The sequence below is a fragment of the Lissotriton helveticus genome, chromosome 2_1 (assembly GCF_964261635.1).
Source record: "Lissotriton helveticus chromosome 2_1, aLisHel1.1, whole genome shotgun sequence".
Lineage (NCBI taxonomy): Eukaryota > Metazoa > Chordata > Amphibia > Caudata > Salamandridae > Lissotriton > Lissotriton helveticus.
This window is the reverse complement of record NC_136059.1, coordinates 376139730-376154085: the sequence shown is the minus strand read 5'-3', so window position 1 is coordinate 376154085 and position 14356 is coordinate 376139730.

Sequence of the window (14356 nt, the reverse complement as noted above, 5' to 3'; positions counted from 1 at the left end):
GGCTCCTCCCTCTCAGGTGGCAGCAGGCAGGGAGCTCACAAAGCACTCTGGGATTTGGAGTCCCACCAGAGCGTGTGAGCAGGAGGAAGAGCTTGCGTTTTTGGTGAGACCGGTGCGCCCCTTAAAGCTGGATTTGGTAAGCACAAAACGGGATGATAGCCCCTTCCAGGGCCTCAGCAGTTTCTCCAGGTGTGCCCCGCTGTTCGCTAGCACATCCTCCCTTAATACACTGATGCATTTGTTGTAGTAAAGGATTTAAAAAGAACTGAGAGCCATTTGCGTCTAGAAGTTATTGTTTTTGAACAGAAAAGCATAAAATGCATTCTTTTTTCTCCTCCTCTGGCCTCTAAACTCGAAATCATGCAAGTAATTGGTTAAGGTCTGTACTCTGGTACTGACATAAGGTAAGAGTGCAGGGATCCAAAAGGAAAGTTGCGGGCAGGAGACAGGTGCCACTCATAAAAGGGAGGACCAGTGAGCCGGGTGACAGAAGACAACCCTAAGACTGGTGCTGGTGAGGCCATTTCTGGTCTGATCAAGAAGACTCGGAAGGCAAGGAGGACGCCACGCAGTTCAGCTCCCACCATCAAAGATATAAGCCAAGTCAAAAGGCTATAACATAAAGATTGCCAACTCCAGAGTGGATTGATACACAGAAGAGTGAAGTAAATTAAAAGTAACTCTTGTCACACAGTAAGACGGAGATTGAAGTAGAAAGATCAAAAGGGAGCTTCCAGAGGCGTCCTCCTTATGACCAAGAGATAAATGGAAATAGGACCGTACTGAAGTGGTCAAATTCCATACATTCTGAGGAAAGACCAGGAATATCGAATGATAAGAAATTCCATAGTAACAAAGGGTATGGAAAATTTGAGCAGATGCTAAACGGACTCATATGACTAGAGAAAAAGCTCCAGGGAATATAACCTGGATGTGACCAAACAGGGAACGAGTCCTGAAGAAGGTGCAAGAATAAAAGTGGCACCGAAACGCTGCGTCGACAGTTTTGTTCCTACTAAGATATTATTTCACTACCATGTATTAATATGTCTTTTTGTAAACATAGCTACAAAAGTAGTTTTTAAACTTAGAATTGTCTTAAATGAATGTGTTATGAATATGCTTTGTACCAATTGAATGTATATTTTACAGTGTTTTTTCATGTAACAGTATTGCGATACTACGATCTTTTAAACAAAATTTTATTAATAAACGTACAAATATTTTAATAGAAATAAGTCTTTGATTTATATATGGTTCCCCATTGCACAGAAGGTTTTTGATATTCTACATTGTAAATTTGGTAACCTAGACAATATTGCACAGTCTTTTTGCATGTCGGTGGTCACCCCAAAGGGGTAAGGCACACCGCTCATAAGGTACAATCAGGAGAAGGTACTCTGTTTTTGCGCCATTTCTGGTCTGGCCATGCTGCCTGTGCTGTCAGAGAGACAGGTGACAGGAGACCTAGACCAGGAAACCCCTGCATGTACAGATGGCGCCATGCTGCCTGTGCTGTCAGAGAGACAGGAGACCTAGACCAGGAAACCCCTGCATGGTACAGATGGAGCCATGTCTACCAGAAAAGTGTTCAGTCTCAGAGTAGAAACCACGAGAGGCCAATGTAAGGGATGTTGTCCTGAGAAGGTAAAGGTATGGGGGAAGGACAGTGTCTCCAACTTAGAGTTGTAGCTCCTCACTCAGAAGGCAAGTGGAAGCCTAAGAGGCTTCTGGGCCTTAGTCAGTGGCTCATGGATAGGAGAGTATGGCCGGGTGAGAGAATGTTAGCAGTTGTCTGCATATCCCAACCGGGAACATTCAGAGAGAATTGTGTTGACCTGGTGGTGACAGGTGAGAAGAGCATTTGTTAAGCGCGCTACATACCTGTGAGGGTCTCAAGGCGCTGGGGGGGAGGGGGTGCTGCTACTGATCAAAGAGCCAGGAATTGAGAAGTTTCCGGAAGGCCAGTAGATCTTGGGTCTGCCGTAGGTTGGTGGGGAAGGTGTTCCAGGTCTTGGCGGCGAGGTGGGAGAAGGATCTGCTGCCGGCGGTTGTTCTTCGGATGCGGGGGACTGTTGCGAGGGCGAGGCCAGTGGAGCGGAGCTTGCGGGAAATGGTGTAGAAGCTGAGTCATTTGTTGAGGTACGCTGGGCCGGCGTTGTGGAGGGCCTTGTGTGCGTGGATGAGGAGCTTGAAGGTTATCCTTTTGTTGACAGGGAGCCAGTGTAGGTCTCTCAGGTGGGGTATGGTGGGGCTGCGGCGGGGGATGTCGAGGATCAGTCACGCCGAGGCATTCTGGATGCGTTGCAGCCGTCTCAGGAGCTTGGTTGACGTTCCTACGTAGAGGGCATTTCCGTAGTCCAGCCTGCTGGTGACGAGGGCCTGGGTGACTGTTCTTCTCGTTTCGGTGGGGATCCACTTGAAAATCCTGCTGAGCATTCGGAGGGTGTTGAAGCAGGAAGAGGAGACGGCGTTGATCTGTTTAGACATGGAGAGGGTGGAGTCGAGGATGACCTCCAGGTAGCGTGCATGGTCGGTGGGTGTCGGGGCTGTTCCCAGCGATGTTGGCCACTAGGAGTCATCCCAGGCTGAAGGGGTGGAGCCGAGGATGAGGACCTCCATCTTTTCCGAGTTTAGCTTCAGTTGGCTGTTCTTCATCCATTCGGCGACGGCCTTCATTCCTTTGTGGAGGTTGGTGTTGGGGGTGTGAGGGTCTTTGGTGAGGGGGATGATCAGCTGGGTGTCGTTGGCATAGGAGACGATGTTGAAATTGTGCTGTCTGGCGACATGGGCGAGGGGTGCCATGTAGATGTTGAACAGCGTTGGGCTTAGGGAAGAGCACTGGGGTACGCCGCAGATGATCTCGGTGGTGATGGAGCAGAAGAGTGGGAGGCGGACGCACTGAGTTCTGCCTGAGAGGAAGGATATGGTCCAGTCCAGGGCCTTCTCTTGGATCCCGGCGCTGTGTAGGCGTGTTCGTAGTGTGCGGTGGCAGACCGTGTCGAAGGCAGCTGACAGGTCCAGGAGAAGGAGGGCTGCTGTTTCCCCATTGTCGAGCAGGGTCCTGATGTGGTCGGTGGTGGCGATGAGGGTGGTTTCGGTGCTGTGGTCGCTGCGGAAACCAGACTGGGATGGGTCCAGGATGTTGTTGTCCTCGAGGTAGTGGGTCAGTTATTTGTTGACAATTTTCTCGGTGACCTTCACCAGGAACGGGAGCAGGGAGATGGGACGGAAGTTCTTTAGGTCCTTGGGGTCCGCCTTGAGCTTCTTGAGTAAGGCGTTGATCTCTGCGTGCTTCCAGCTCTCCGGGAAGGTTGCTGTCTTGAAGGAAATGTTGATAGCTTTCCGGAGATAGGGAGCAATGATTGAGCTGGCTTTGTTGAAGACGTGGTGTGGGCATGGGTCAGACGCAGTGCTTAATTTGTGCCGGTGCTTTCCGGTGCTTAGCACCTGCACTTATTACCCAGGGCCGGGTCTATAGAATTTCTCTCCCCTCGGGGGTGTGCCGAGTAATTATTGTTTGCCTGTGGTGCACATTCCCTGTTCTACTCGTAGTCATAAGTGACAAGGCTGAAGGCTATTGCTGCCGTGGATTAAACTGCGCAGCAGCGCATGACGGATTCACCTTTTCCCTGTCCATCCAGCACACTTTGAGGTCTCCCAGCGGCACTGCCTGAGAGACGGAGGAAAGAGAGAAAGCAGCTCCCTGTTCTTCGATGGAGTGCTTGAATTTCGTGTCTCAGCCAATCTAGATGCCCCTTTCAAGGTTTTCTTTTTAGTAAAGAGAGTGGCTTCAGGATTGGATGGGAGGCCTGCCTCGGTGCACAATCAGGAAATTACAGGCAGCGCGAAGGTGGAAGCACGCACAGTCTCACCAATCACAGGACAGCTTCATTTTGAAGGCATAAAGTGGTTGGATATATATACTTCTGGTTCATATTCAGCTTCTTCTTTCGAAATTGTGTGCAAATGCATGTGCGCCCGAACACCTGATACCTTTAAAGCCAAAAGATGATGCCAAGCGGTCGACATTGGTGTCGTCCCTGACTTTTGAGCACAGGCGAAGGCTCACCTTTCCTTGACCTGAACTTGACCTGAAATAAAGTCATCACACAGAGGGAAAAGGAAACGCAGCGGCTGGTAAATTAATATATTGTATGTAGACATGCACGCTGATTGCTCACGTTTTGTTTTGGCCTGGATGTACACTTTATTTTTTTAACCATACTGATTACTTTTTACTAAGGCATTTGGCATCTAAAATTATTGAAGCAACATTCTGTCGGGCGCTTGATGGGGAAATAGAGTGGTGCATGAAGTAGCCTGGCTGTAGAGGAAAGTATGTACCGGGTCATTATAAAAGTAGACTTACTTATTTCAATTTTAACCAGGCACAAGCACCGGTTGTCTGGATGGCGGCACTATGTGTTTCCATTTCCCTATATAGAAGTGTGTCACATGGCCTGTCTTCCAGGAGGCCACAAATATTTTAATTTAATTTTGTATGTCTATGCCGTCATCGTAACCATCATCTGACAAATGATTGAATCTTGGCATTTTACATGAATGTATATTAAAGCAAAATCTTTTTTCTGCTTTTATTACATTTTTATGTGTCTGGTTGCAACTCAACTATTCCACCTCTCATTATTTACCCACTAAGCCAGTGAATAATGCAACCATGTGTGCAGAAAGAAAAAGTACTACTTTGGTCACTGTACAAATTTGAAAAATTATTTACTAATGTGCATGAGATAATTTTCACCAATGGAAAAAATATATAGACACACTCAACCGTAAGAAGTACAATTGGAATTGTGTTTAAACTTATATTTCCAACCTACTGTTTTCTCAAAAAAATCTGTAAAAAACATCTTTCTGGCGCTATTCTCGGATATTTACCTTGTTTTGCTCTCTCAATTTGGGAACATTATTTAACACCACCACTGCACCGAATTACACTGTCTTTTTATGGTCTGTTTTATAATTCTCACATCCCACTATATTGCTGGGCCACCGTCTTGGCTGCTGGAATGTGTGAGCGCTGAGTGCTGTTTGATCTGGTCACATTTTCTTCTTTCCTCTGATTGTGGAGGCAGAGGCTGCTCTTTGACTTTGGCACTCAGTGTGCTGTAGATCCGACCCGAGGGGAGGCAAAAAACATCACTCTCCAATTTCACTAGGCGTTTTTCCCATCTTGGTCCAAATACCGATGCATACATTGAAACACAATGGACTTGTACATTTTAGATTTATACTCTATACCCATGAATGTCTGTGCGGTGTTTATCTAGCGCAAAGTGAGCTAGAAATGAACAAGGCGCTCTACAGAGACTGGTGTGCAGACATGGAGTACATCACACAGGCTCAAACCTACAGAAAAGAGGAAAGGGTACAGAAACGAAGAGGGGGTGGGCAGTGGCATAGCAAGGCTCCCATGGGCCCTAATGCTAGCAAAGCAAATGGGACCTAAACGTTCCTGTTGGGCGGTAAAAATGTCAAAACTTGGAGTTCAAGGCGCCCTCCCAGCCACTGAATTTGCTGCACAATTGACAGCCCACGCCCCTGGGGTCCCAAAATATGATGTCTCGATAGATGACCAAGCCTTAAAACAACAGAGTGCTGAAAGTCACTGGAGAAGAAGGCATGCTGCTCTATTGAAATAAAAGATTTAGGTCCAAGAGATTTAGATCACACCAAAGATGAAAGATTCCATCAAATGTTGACCGACATTCAAAATTTGCCCCCTTCTTTCCCTTCTCCTTCTTCCACCTTGCATACATTAATTTGTCCACTGGCTTGAACACCATCACCTTTTGGTCAGTAAGATTGGTGGGGTGAGTTTCAAGTTTCCAAACAACTACACTGGCATATAATGTTAACACACAATATACGGAAAGCAGGGTGCATGAGAGGGTCGGTCTATGGGGCAGTGGAGAAGGAAAGGAATGCAGACTGGTTTGGGTAAGCTAAGTGAGCTAAATAGCAATCATTTGTAAAAATGCTCAATATTTTGAAGAGTTTCAAAACAGAGAGTCAGAGAGTGTGTGTGCTTTTTTTGTCTGTGTGTATGTAACAATTCTTGGTGAAATGTTTGATATGAGGGCCATAAATTTAAATCTTGGTGTGGCCACTCAGCCTTTCATCTTTCTGGAAAGATACAAATAAATGCCTTTGAGTTGGATAACAGCATTTTGGATTCGGTTGCAAGGCTACTCTTGCGAATATGTGATTTACAAACATACGTGATGTGTTAAGGACATAGAAATGTATTTTAACCATTTTTTCTTTTAATTTATTTGTAATATTCCTCAGTCATTATTTCCTCTGTCCCGCATTGACCCAGTACCTTTCATGCTTGTATCCATTCCCCTAACCTCCTTTATTTCCTTCTTTTAATCTTTTTCTTTTTCTCTTCCTTAGCACTTCAAGCCATGCCTCCTTTCTTCTTTCCATTATTGCTTTCGTACATCCTCATTCATTCCCCACCCTTTCTCCTTTGTTGCTTAGCTTCTTACTTCCTCCATTCATTTCTTCCTTTCTTTTTTCTGGATCCTTTTTTCATCCCTTCTTTAATGTCTTCCTCTTTTATCCTCAACCCTTCCTTCTGCTGCTTGTCTTCCTTCAATCCTTTCTTCTTTCTATTCTTCCACCACACATCGTTCACTTCCTTTCTCCCTCTATCCATTCATTTCTTCCTTTCACATTTTCTTATTTCTTCCATCTTTTATCCATTACTTGTTTATTTCCTCACTTCTTTACCCCCCTTCCTGCCTGCACTTGTTGATGCCTGTTTTAATGTATTCCTTCCTTCATCTTTTCCTTTCTTTTAAACAGCACTGTATAAGCGCATTCTCTTTAGTGTGCCAAGTTGCCTCAAGTCCTCCAATGACCTTTCCTAAAGCTGCATTTTGAGATGTACACACATTATCTAATTTGGGTTCACTTTTGAGTTGTTTTCATAGGCTTTCCATATGTTATGTTATATTGATTTGTATAGTGCACTAATCACCTGAGAGGGTATCCAGGCCCTTGGGCAGGTGTTCAGGAGAGAGGTCCCTGCGGTGCACATATTCAGCATCTTGCAAAACTCAAGAAGTGAGGAGGAGGCTTTGATGTGTTGAGCCTTGTGGATGTGGGTGGAGCCAATAAAGAAAGTGGGTGGAGCCAGTTGAGGAAGTGGGCGGAGCCATGGAAAGTGGGAGAGGACTCCTAAAAATAAATCTGAGCACCTGCACCTAATATTTTACAAATTAAGCACTGGTCAGACGGGGATCCGGAATGGACGGAGTTCATGATCTTTATGGTGTCATCGTCATTGATGTTGGACCAGGCGATCAGGCGGCTGGTGGTCGCTGGGGTGGAGGTCTCGGTGGTTGGAGGGGGAGTCGTGGCGTTGAAGCTGTCGTGGATGTCGGCGATCTTGCAGTGGAAGAAGGTGGCAAGTGAGTCGCACAGATGCTGCGAAGGGGGGATGTCGTTGGTGTTGGAGCTGGGGTTGGAGAGTTCATTCACAATGCTGAAGAGCTCTTTGCTGTTGTGTGCGTTGTTATCCAGGCGGTCCTTGAAAGCGGTCCTCTTGTCGGTTCTGATGAGTTCATGGTGTCTGCGGGTGGCGTTCTTGAGGGCTGTGTATTTGTCTGGTGATCGTTCACGGAGCCAGTTCTTCTCCAATTTCCGGCATGTACGCTTGGAGGCCTGGAGGTCTTCAGTGAACCAGGTGGCTTTCATGCTGGTGTGGCTGTTGGAGGGTGTCTTGAGCGGAGCGAGAGTGTTGGCGCAGTCGTTGATCCACTGTCGGAGGTTGAGGGCGGCGGTGTTGGGTTCGGTGGGGTCAGCTGATGGGCTCTGGGAGAGGGTGGTGACTAGCTGCTCTTCGGTGACTCTGCCCCAGCAGCAACGAGGCATCTGTTGGGTGCGGTGGTGTGTGGTGGACTTACTGAAGGGGAAATGGACGCAGCGGTGGTTGGTCCAGTGGGGTTCGGTGGTGTGGCTGAAGGAGACGTGGGGGCTTGCAGAGAAGAGGGGGTCAAGTGTGTGACCGGTGGTGTGGGTGGGTGTTGTCACAAGCTGTCTGAGTCCGAGGTTGGCGAGGTTGTGGCTGAGTTGACGTCGTTGTTGTTCTCGAGGTGTAAGTTCAGGTCCCAGAGGAGGATGTAGTCTGTGGAGGCGAGGGTGTGGATGCTGATGAGGTCGGAGATGGCTACGCGGAACTGTGGTCTGGGTCCAGGGGGTCTGTAGATGAGGGTTCCTCTGATGGTGGTGTTGGGGTTGGTGTGGATCTGGAAGTGCAGGTGTTCGGCGGTGCTGAGGGTGTCGTCGGTGTTGGTTAAGACTCTAAGGGTGTTCTTGTGGACGATGGCAAGTTCACCTCCTACTACGTTGGTGCGGTCTCTGTGGGAGATCTTGTAGCCTTCCAGGATGGCTATGGTGATGTCGGGTGTTGAGGCGGGGTTAAGCCAGGTCTCCGTCAGGAAGGCTTCGTCTGGGCGTTTGAGTCGAGGACGTCCCAGAGTTCGACGGCGTGTTTGAAGCGGAGCGAGTGTTGAGGAGGATGCATCTCAGGTAGTTGGGTTCGTTGGTAGGTGGTTTTGTGGGTCAGATGCTGGTGAAGTAGCAGGTGTGTTCTTGCCCGGGGTTGAGTGCGTGGAGGGTGCTGGTGTTGTAGTGCAGTCGGATGTTGTGGTGTCTTCGGGGTCCAGGGGTTCTGATGCTGGGCACGGTCCAGGCGCGGACGGGCGCAGACGGGCTTGCCTTTGGCGCACCTTCGGTGCACCTTTGGCACGCCAGCGGCGTGCCCGCTGCGTGCGGCTGCCATAAGAATGGGAGGTGGGAGGGAGGAGCAGCTGGGTGGGGGGGAACGGTGAATGGGAGCTGGGGGGCGGGGCCGCAGAGGATGCAGCAGCGGGAAGTGGGACTGGCGAGGGGTCAGGGGGAGAGTGGGTGCAGGAGTAGGCAGGCACAGGCCGGGGCACAGGGCACAAAAAACAGTAATTGAGCAGAGAATTAAACAATTTTAATGGGCACAGGATGCAAAACAGTGCGGGACAGAGCTCAGAAACCGGTAATTAGAGGGGGAATAAGACAATATCGACGGGCACAAGTTGCAAAACAAAACAGTGAGGGACCGAGCACAAAACCAGTAATTAAAGAGAGAATTAGACAGTATTGACGGGCACAAGATACGAAGCAGAGAGGGACAGAGCAGATTGGAGCCTACCGGGCGGGCCTCGAACTCAGCAGCAGCTAGGTGGAAGCACGGGAGCAGACCGGTGGAGCTACGCAGCGTGGGAAGCGACCTGCCTGGGTGCAGGGTTAAGGGTAGCTTTTTACTGTCGCGTAGCGGCTGCCATAAGAAGGGGAGGGAGGAACAGCTGGGTGGGGTGGACTGGTGAATAGCAGCAGGGGGGCGGGCCGCAGGGGACGCAGTGGCGGGAAACGGGACTGGCGAGGGGGCAGGGGGTGAGCGGGCGCAAGAGAAGGCAGGCACAGGCCGGGGCACAGGGCGCAAAAAACAGTAATTGAGAAGAGAATTAAACAATTTTAACAGGCACAGGATGCAAAACAGCGAGGGACTGAGCGCAGAAACCGGTAATTAAAGGGGGAATAAGACAATATTGACGGGCACAAGATAAAAAACAAAACAGGGAAAACAAGTGGAACAGAGGGGAGAAGGGCACAGAAAACGAGTGGAACAGAGGGCAGAAGAGCACAAAACAAGTGGAACAGAGGGCAGAAGGGCACAAAAACGAGTGGAACAGAGGGAAGAAGAGCACAAAAAACGAGGGAAAAAATTAGTGGAACAGAGGGCAGAAAGGCACAAAAAACGAGAGGAAGAGAGAGCAGAAGAGCACAAAAAACGAGTGGAACAGAGGGCAGAAGAGCACAAAAAACAAGTGGAACAGAAGGTAGAAGGGCACCAAAAAACGAGTGGTACAGAGGGCAGAAGAGCACAAAAAAGAGTGGACCAGAGGGCAGAAGAGCACAAAAAATTAGGGAAAAAAACGAGTGGAACAGAGGGCAGAAAGGCACAAAAACCGAGTGGAACAAAGGGCAGAAGAGCACAAAAAACGAGTGGAACAGAGGGTAGAAAGGCACAAAAAACGAGGGACAAGCGAGTGGAACAGAGGGCAGAAAGGCACAAAAAACGAGTGGAACAGGGGGCAGAAGAGCACAAAAAACGAGTGGAACAGAAGGCAGAAGGGCACCAAAAAACGAGGGGAAAAACGAGTGGAACAGAGGGCAGAAAGGCACAAAAAACAAGTGGAACAGAGGGCAGAAAGGCACAAAAAACGAGGGGAAAAAACGAGTGTAACAGAGGGCAGAAAGGCACAGAAAACAGTAGATGAGGAGATAATTTAAACAATTTTAACGGGCACAAGATACAAAGCAGAGAGGGACAGAGCAGATCGGGCCTACCAGGCGTACCTCGAACTCGGCAGCAGCTAGGTGGAAGCACGGGCGCAGACTGCTATGGAGCGACCTGCCTGTGTGCAGGGTCAAGGGTCAAACACTGGTACAAGTGTTTCACCTGGGACTGAGTGCGCTGAAGTGACCTGGACTGTGTCTAAGCTCCAGGAACCCGTAGGTGACTCCTTGCCCACCCCCAGGCTGGAGATGAGACCTACCCTCACGTGTGAGTAGAATACAGTGACTTGGTGACCAGACAGCTCTTGGTTGTCTCTGCTTGTTGGTTGTCTTGTGGTAACTATTTTATGAGCAGGCCACGGGACCCATAAATGGTAAATGATGCCTGAAAATCTTACGGCCTCTGGTATTTCTTCTGTGCCTTCATCCATGCTGTTGGGTGGAAAGACGCATGTTTTGAAAGTCGTTTTGTGATTGGCAGGTCTACTGTGGTTTCCAAGTGGAAGCTGAGTAGTATTGGTCTTTAGCATTTGGAATTATGCTTCAGCCGGATTTGGCAATGATTGAGTAAATGCAGATGTATTCAGTTATGGTGTAGGGTTAAGGCTGTCGTGTTTCATAATTTGTAACACGACAGCCTTGTTTGCAATGTTCATTATGGCCCTATTTGGTCTCTGTTTCTAATACTTTTTTATCACAGGCCATCTGTCATATCTTAACTCTGTAAATAATGGGTGCTGATATTGCATAGTTTGAAGGTACTCACTGTGGTACTACGGAAGAAGGGAAGACTGGGTTGGCTTTGCCATCATTTCAACATGGGGCCTGCAGGTTACAGTCGGTGGTGTCATTTAACCCACATACATTTTTGCTGGCTCGTGTCGTTTGCGAGCACACAAAAAACTTCCATTCGCACGTTTTCGTATTTAATTCCCTCAATGATATTCATTGTTTTTGTATTTCTGCCCATAAGGATCTGGAAATGCAATTTTTGGGAAAAGAATAGCTTTATTCGATCGGACATACATGATCTTCCTTGAAGGAATAGACCTATCACTTGTGTTTGTGATTTCTTTTGCTATTGAGCCCTCGGCTGGTTAATATAGTTCTTGTGAATTTATCCACTTCATTCATCAAATTAAAGGCAAATTAAGGATGAAAATCACTGTTTTTGAAAATCACCTGCTCTGAGAGGCAGAGCTCGTTACGGGTTCATTAGATGTGATGGAAATGCACGCGGCAGCACACATTAACAATTCATGCTAAGTGCCTAATGCAATGCTTTGCAATGAATCACTTAAACATGTAATATTGAAAGACTGTCATTGCTTATATTTGAAAGGAACGCTTCTTATGCTAAACCCACGAAGAACAACACAAAATACCCAATTCCAAGGGCTTCACTATCAACGCCTTGGGTCTGGTCTCAGACTAACAAAACTCCCCGTAAATGAGATTTCTAATTAAGATAAAATCGTGGTATGAATCCCCCCTTAAGCTTGAATGCATTTTTATTAAAATAAATGTGTTTGCTTGTCAGGTAAGTTTTCTTTTGTCAGTCAAAGCTGTTATCTGGAAACATGGGTTTAAGGCGACGTACAGCTACAAAGTCCATGTGATTTAAAAAACAAACGGCAATTATTTCTCAAGCTTTTTATCACTAGATAAGAAAGTAGCGCCATCTACTGTTTTCGGATTGTTAGGGTCTGTGTAAAATATAAGAATTAGTGGTCACATACCAACTGCGCCGGTTGTTTAAATTGATGCACTTTTTTACACAGTACAATTGCATAAAAACAGGTGCACTGAGCGAGCACAACTCTTTGTGATGCGGTCCAGATGTTTAAAAGACAAAACATGTACATAATTTCTGCTGCATTATGAGCTAATATGTGAGACGTGCAGTGGGTGATTATCACGTTGCCCTCACTAATTCACACGTGTCATTTACAGGATTTCATTAGCTACATGCGTGGCAGTAATTATCACCATGTATCATATGTGTCCCATTGCTACATGTTCGTGCTCATGAAGAGTGCTCTAATGCCCTCTGGCGGGATTCGTGCTCGGAATGGTACAGCTGGTGCAGTGCACCGGGACCCAGTCTGCTCTTCACAGGCCATGTCATTTCAGAGCCATCTGTTTAGATTTTCTATTTTATTTTTAAAGTGCATGCCAGGGATTTAAGGGGGAAGGGTACAGAGGGAGAAGAGGATACGGGAGCAATGAATAAGGGAGGGGAAAGGCAGGAAAAGGTAACAGAGTGGGTGAAAGATATATGGTGGAGTGAGAAAAAGAAAGGAGATGAGGATGTGTAAAGTGTGCCAGGAAAAAGGAAGCCAAAGGAACCACAAATGGGAAGAGAAGCCAGGAAGGAGATGAGGATGAGTGAGAGGAAGAAGAGAGACTGAGGAAGGGGATGGAGAGGAGAGACTCACATGGATGAAGGGGATGAGAGGAGAGCGGCGGGTGGAGAAGGGAGATGAGCAGGAAAGGAAAGTTGATTATAATGAGGAACTTGGAAACCAGTACATTATATTAGAGCAGTAGGTGCAGTGAGGGTGAGGGCAGAGGCCGGGGTTGTGATGGGTAGGATGCACCAAATTTATAGCAGTATTTGAATACTGGTTGGGGTGTCTAGTGTCATTGCTTGCACTAGGACCATTAATTGATACCGTACGAATTGGTAAGGGGAGCGCTTCCAAATTAGGGTCGTCATTCTGAGGTACATTGGCCCATAGTCCTATGGCAGACAGGTTGTCAGTCGAAGGTTTTCAATGGTGGAACCAGGTAAGGCTGCATCTCCAAAAACTCTGGGAATGAGCTATCTCATATTGAGGTGGGCAAGAAATGAGTTTGGTGGAATGGAATATTTTCTTTTTACCAAAGGGCTACCATTCGACTAAACTCAAAATGAGACCCCATGCCCATAAAATGTTTGCTCAGGACAAGATGAGAAAGTCTGTAAAGGGACCTTTCAGGCTACAGAATACATTTTTGCCTCCCTGGACCATCATCGCTCGGCCTCTGTCTGCAGGGCCTGACTGGCCTATAGGGCAATCAGGCAGTGTTCAATGGGCTGGTCTGACCGATCAGTGTTTGCACCGTTTTCTTATCCATGTAGGGCTGGCTTTATAGCCATGTGGGCTGATTTTTATTTCACATTATCAATCTGAGATGATCCTTGACTGTTAGTTGAATGCTCTTGAGTTGTTTTTCCACCAAGTGCTTTCAAGAGAGGACTTGCTGCCATCATGACCTCACACAGCTTGAACTTTGGCTGCTGCTCCTAGGCAATCTTGATCAGATCTCTCTTACTCCACCAGATTTTGTCCTTCATAAGTACTGAGTACCTGTTGTCCTGTGTGAAGTAACTAGATATGACCAAACTTTCTCCCCGAGAAAACCTTTGATCTCGAGACCTTTGATCAAGATTGTTTGCACGCCCTCTTTTCGGAATATTCAGCTTTCAACCAAACCATTGCAGAAGGTGAGTAAAGCACAACTGAGATGAGTAATGTGAACCCCTCAATGAATTCCTTCATGCGCACTGATGTGAAGTGGGTGTCGTTGTTTGTAGCAATTTTTTGGGTGCTCCTTCTCCATCAAAAATTCTTTCATAAATTTGATTATAGAGTCAGTGTTAGGAACAGAGGTAAAACCAAAATGCACCCATTTTGAAAATAACCAAAATCAACATCCATATTTTGTTAATAGGCAATAGCTCAAATGGACCCACAAAAACAAGTGCCACTTTTTGCCAAACTATCTCTGGTAGAGGGATCATATAAATACGTGACTCATGTACCTTCCAGTACTTATCAGATACAAGGCAGGTGGTGCAATTGATAAGAGCTGCATGATATTCTGAAAATTGTTGGGGTGCATCATAATCACTGATAGTCAGCACCCGCATATTTAGAGGACTGTATTAATGTGTAATCATTAGAGGAATAGTATTAAACCGCATATGTTAGTATGTTAAGAA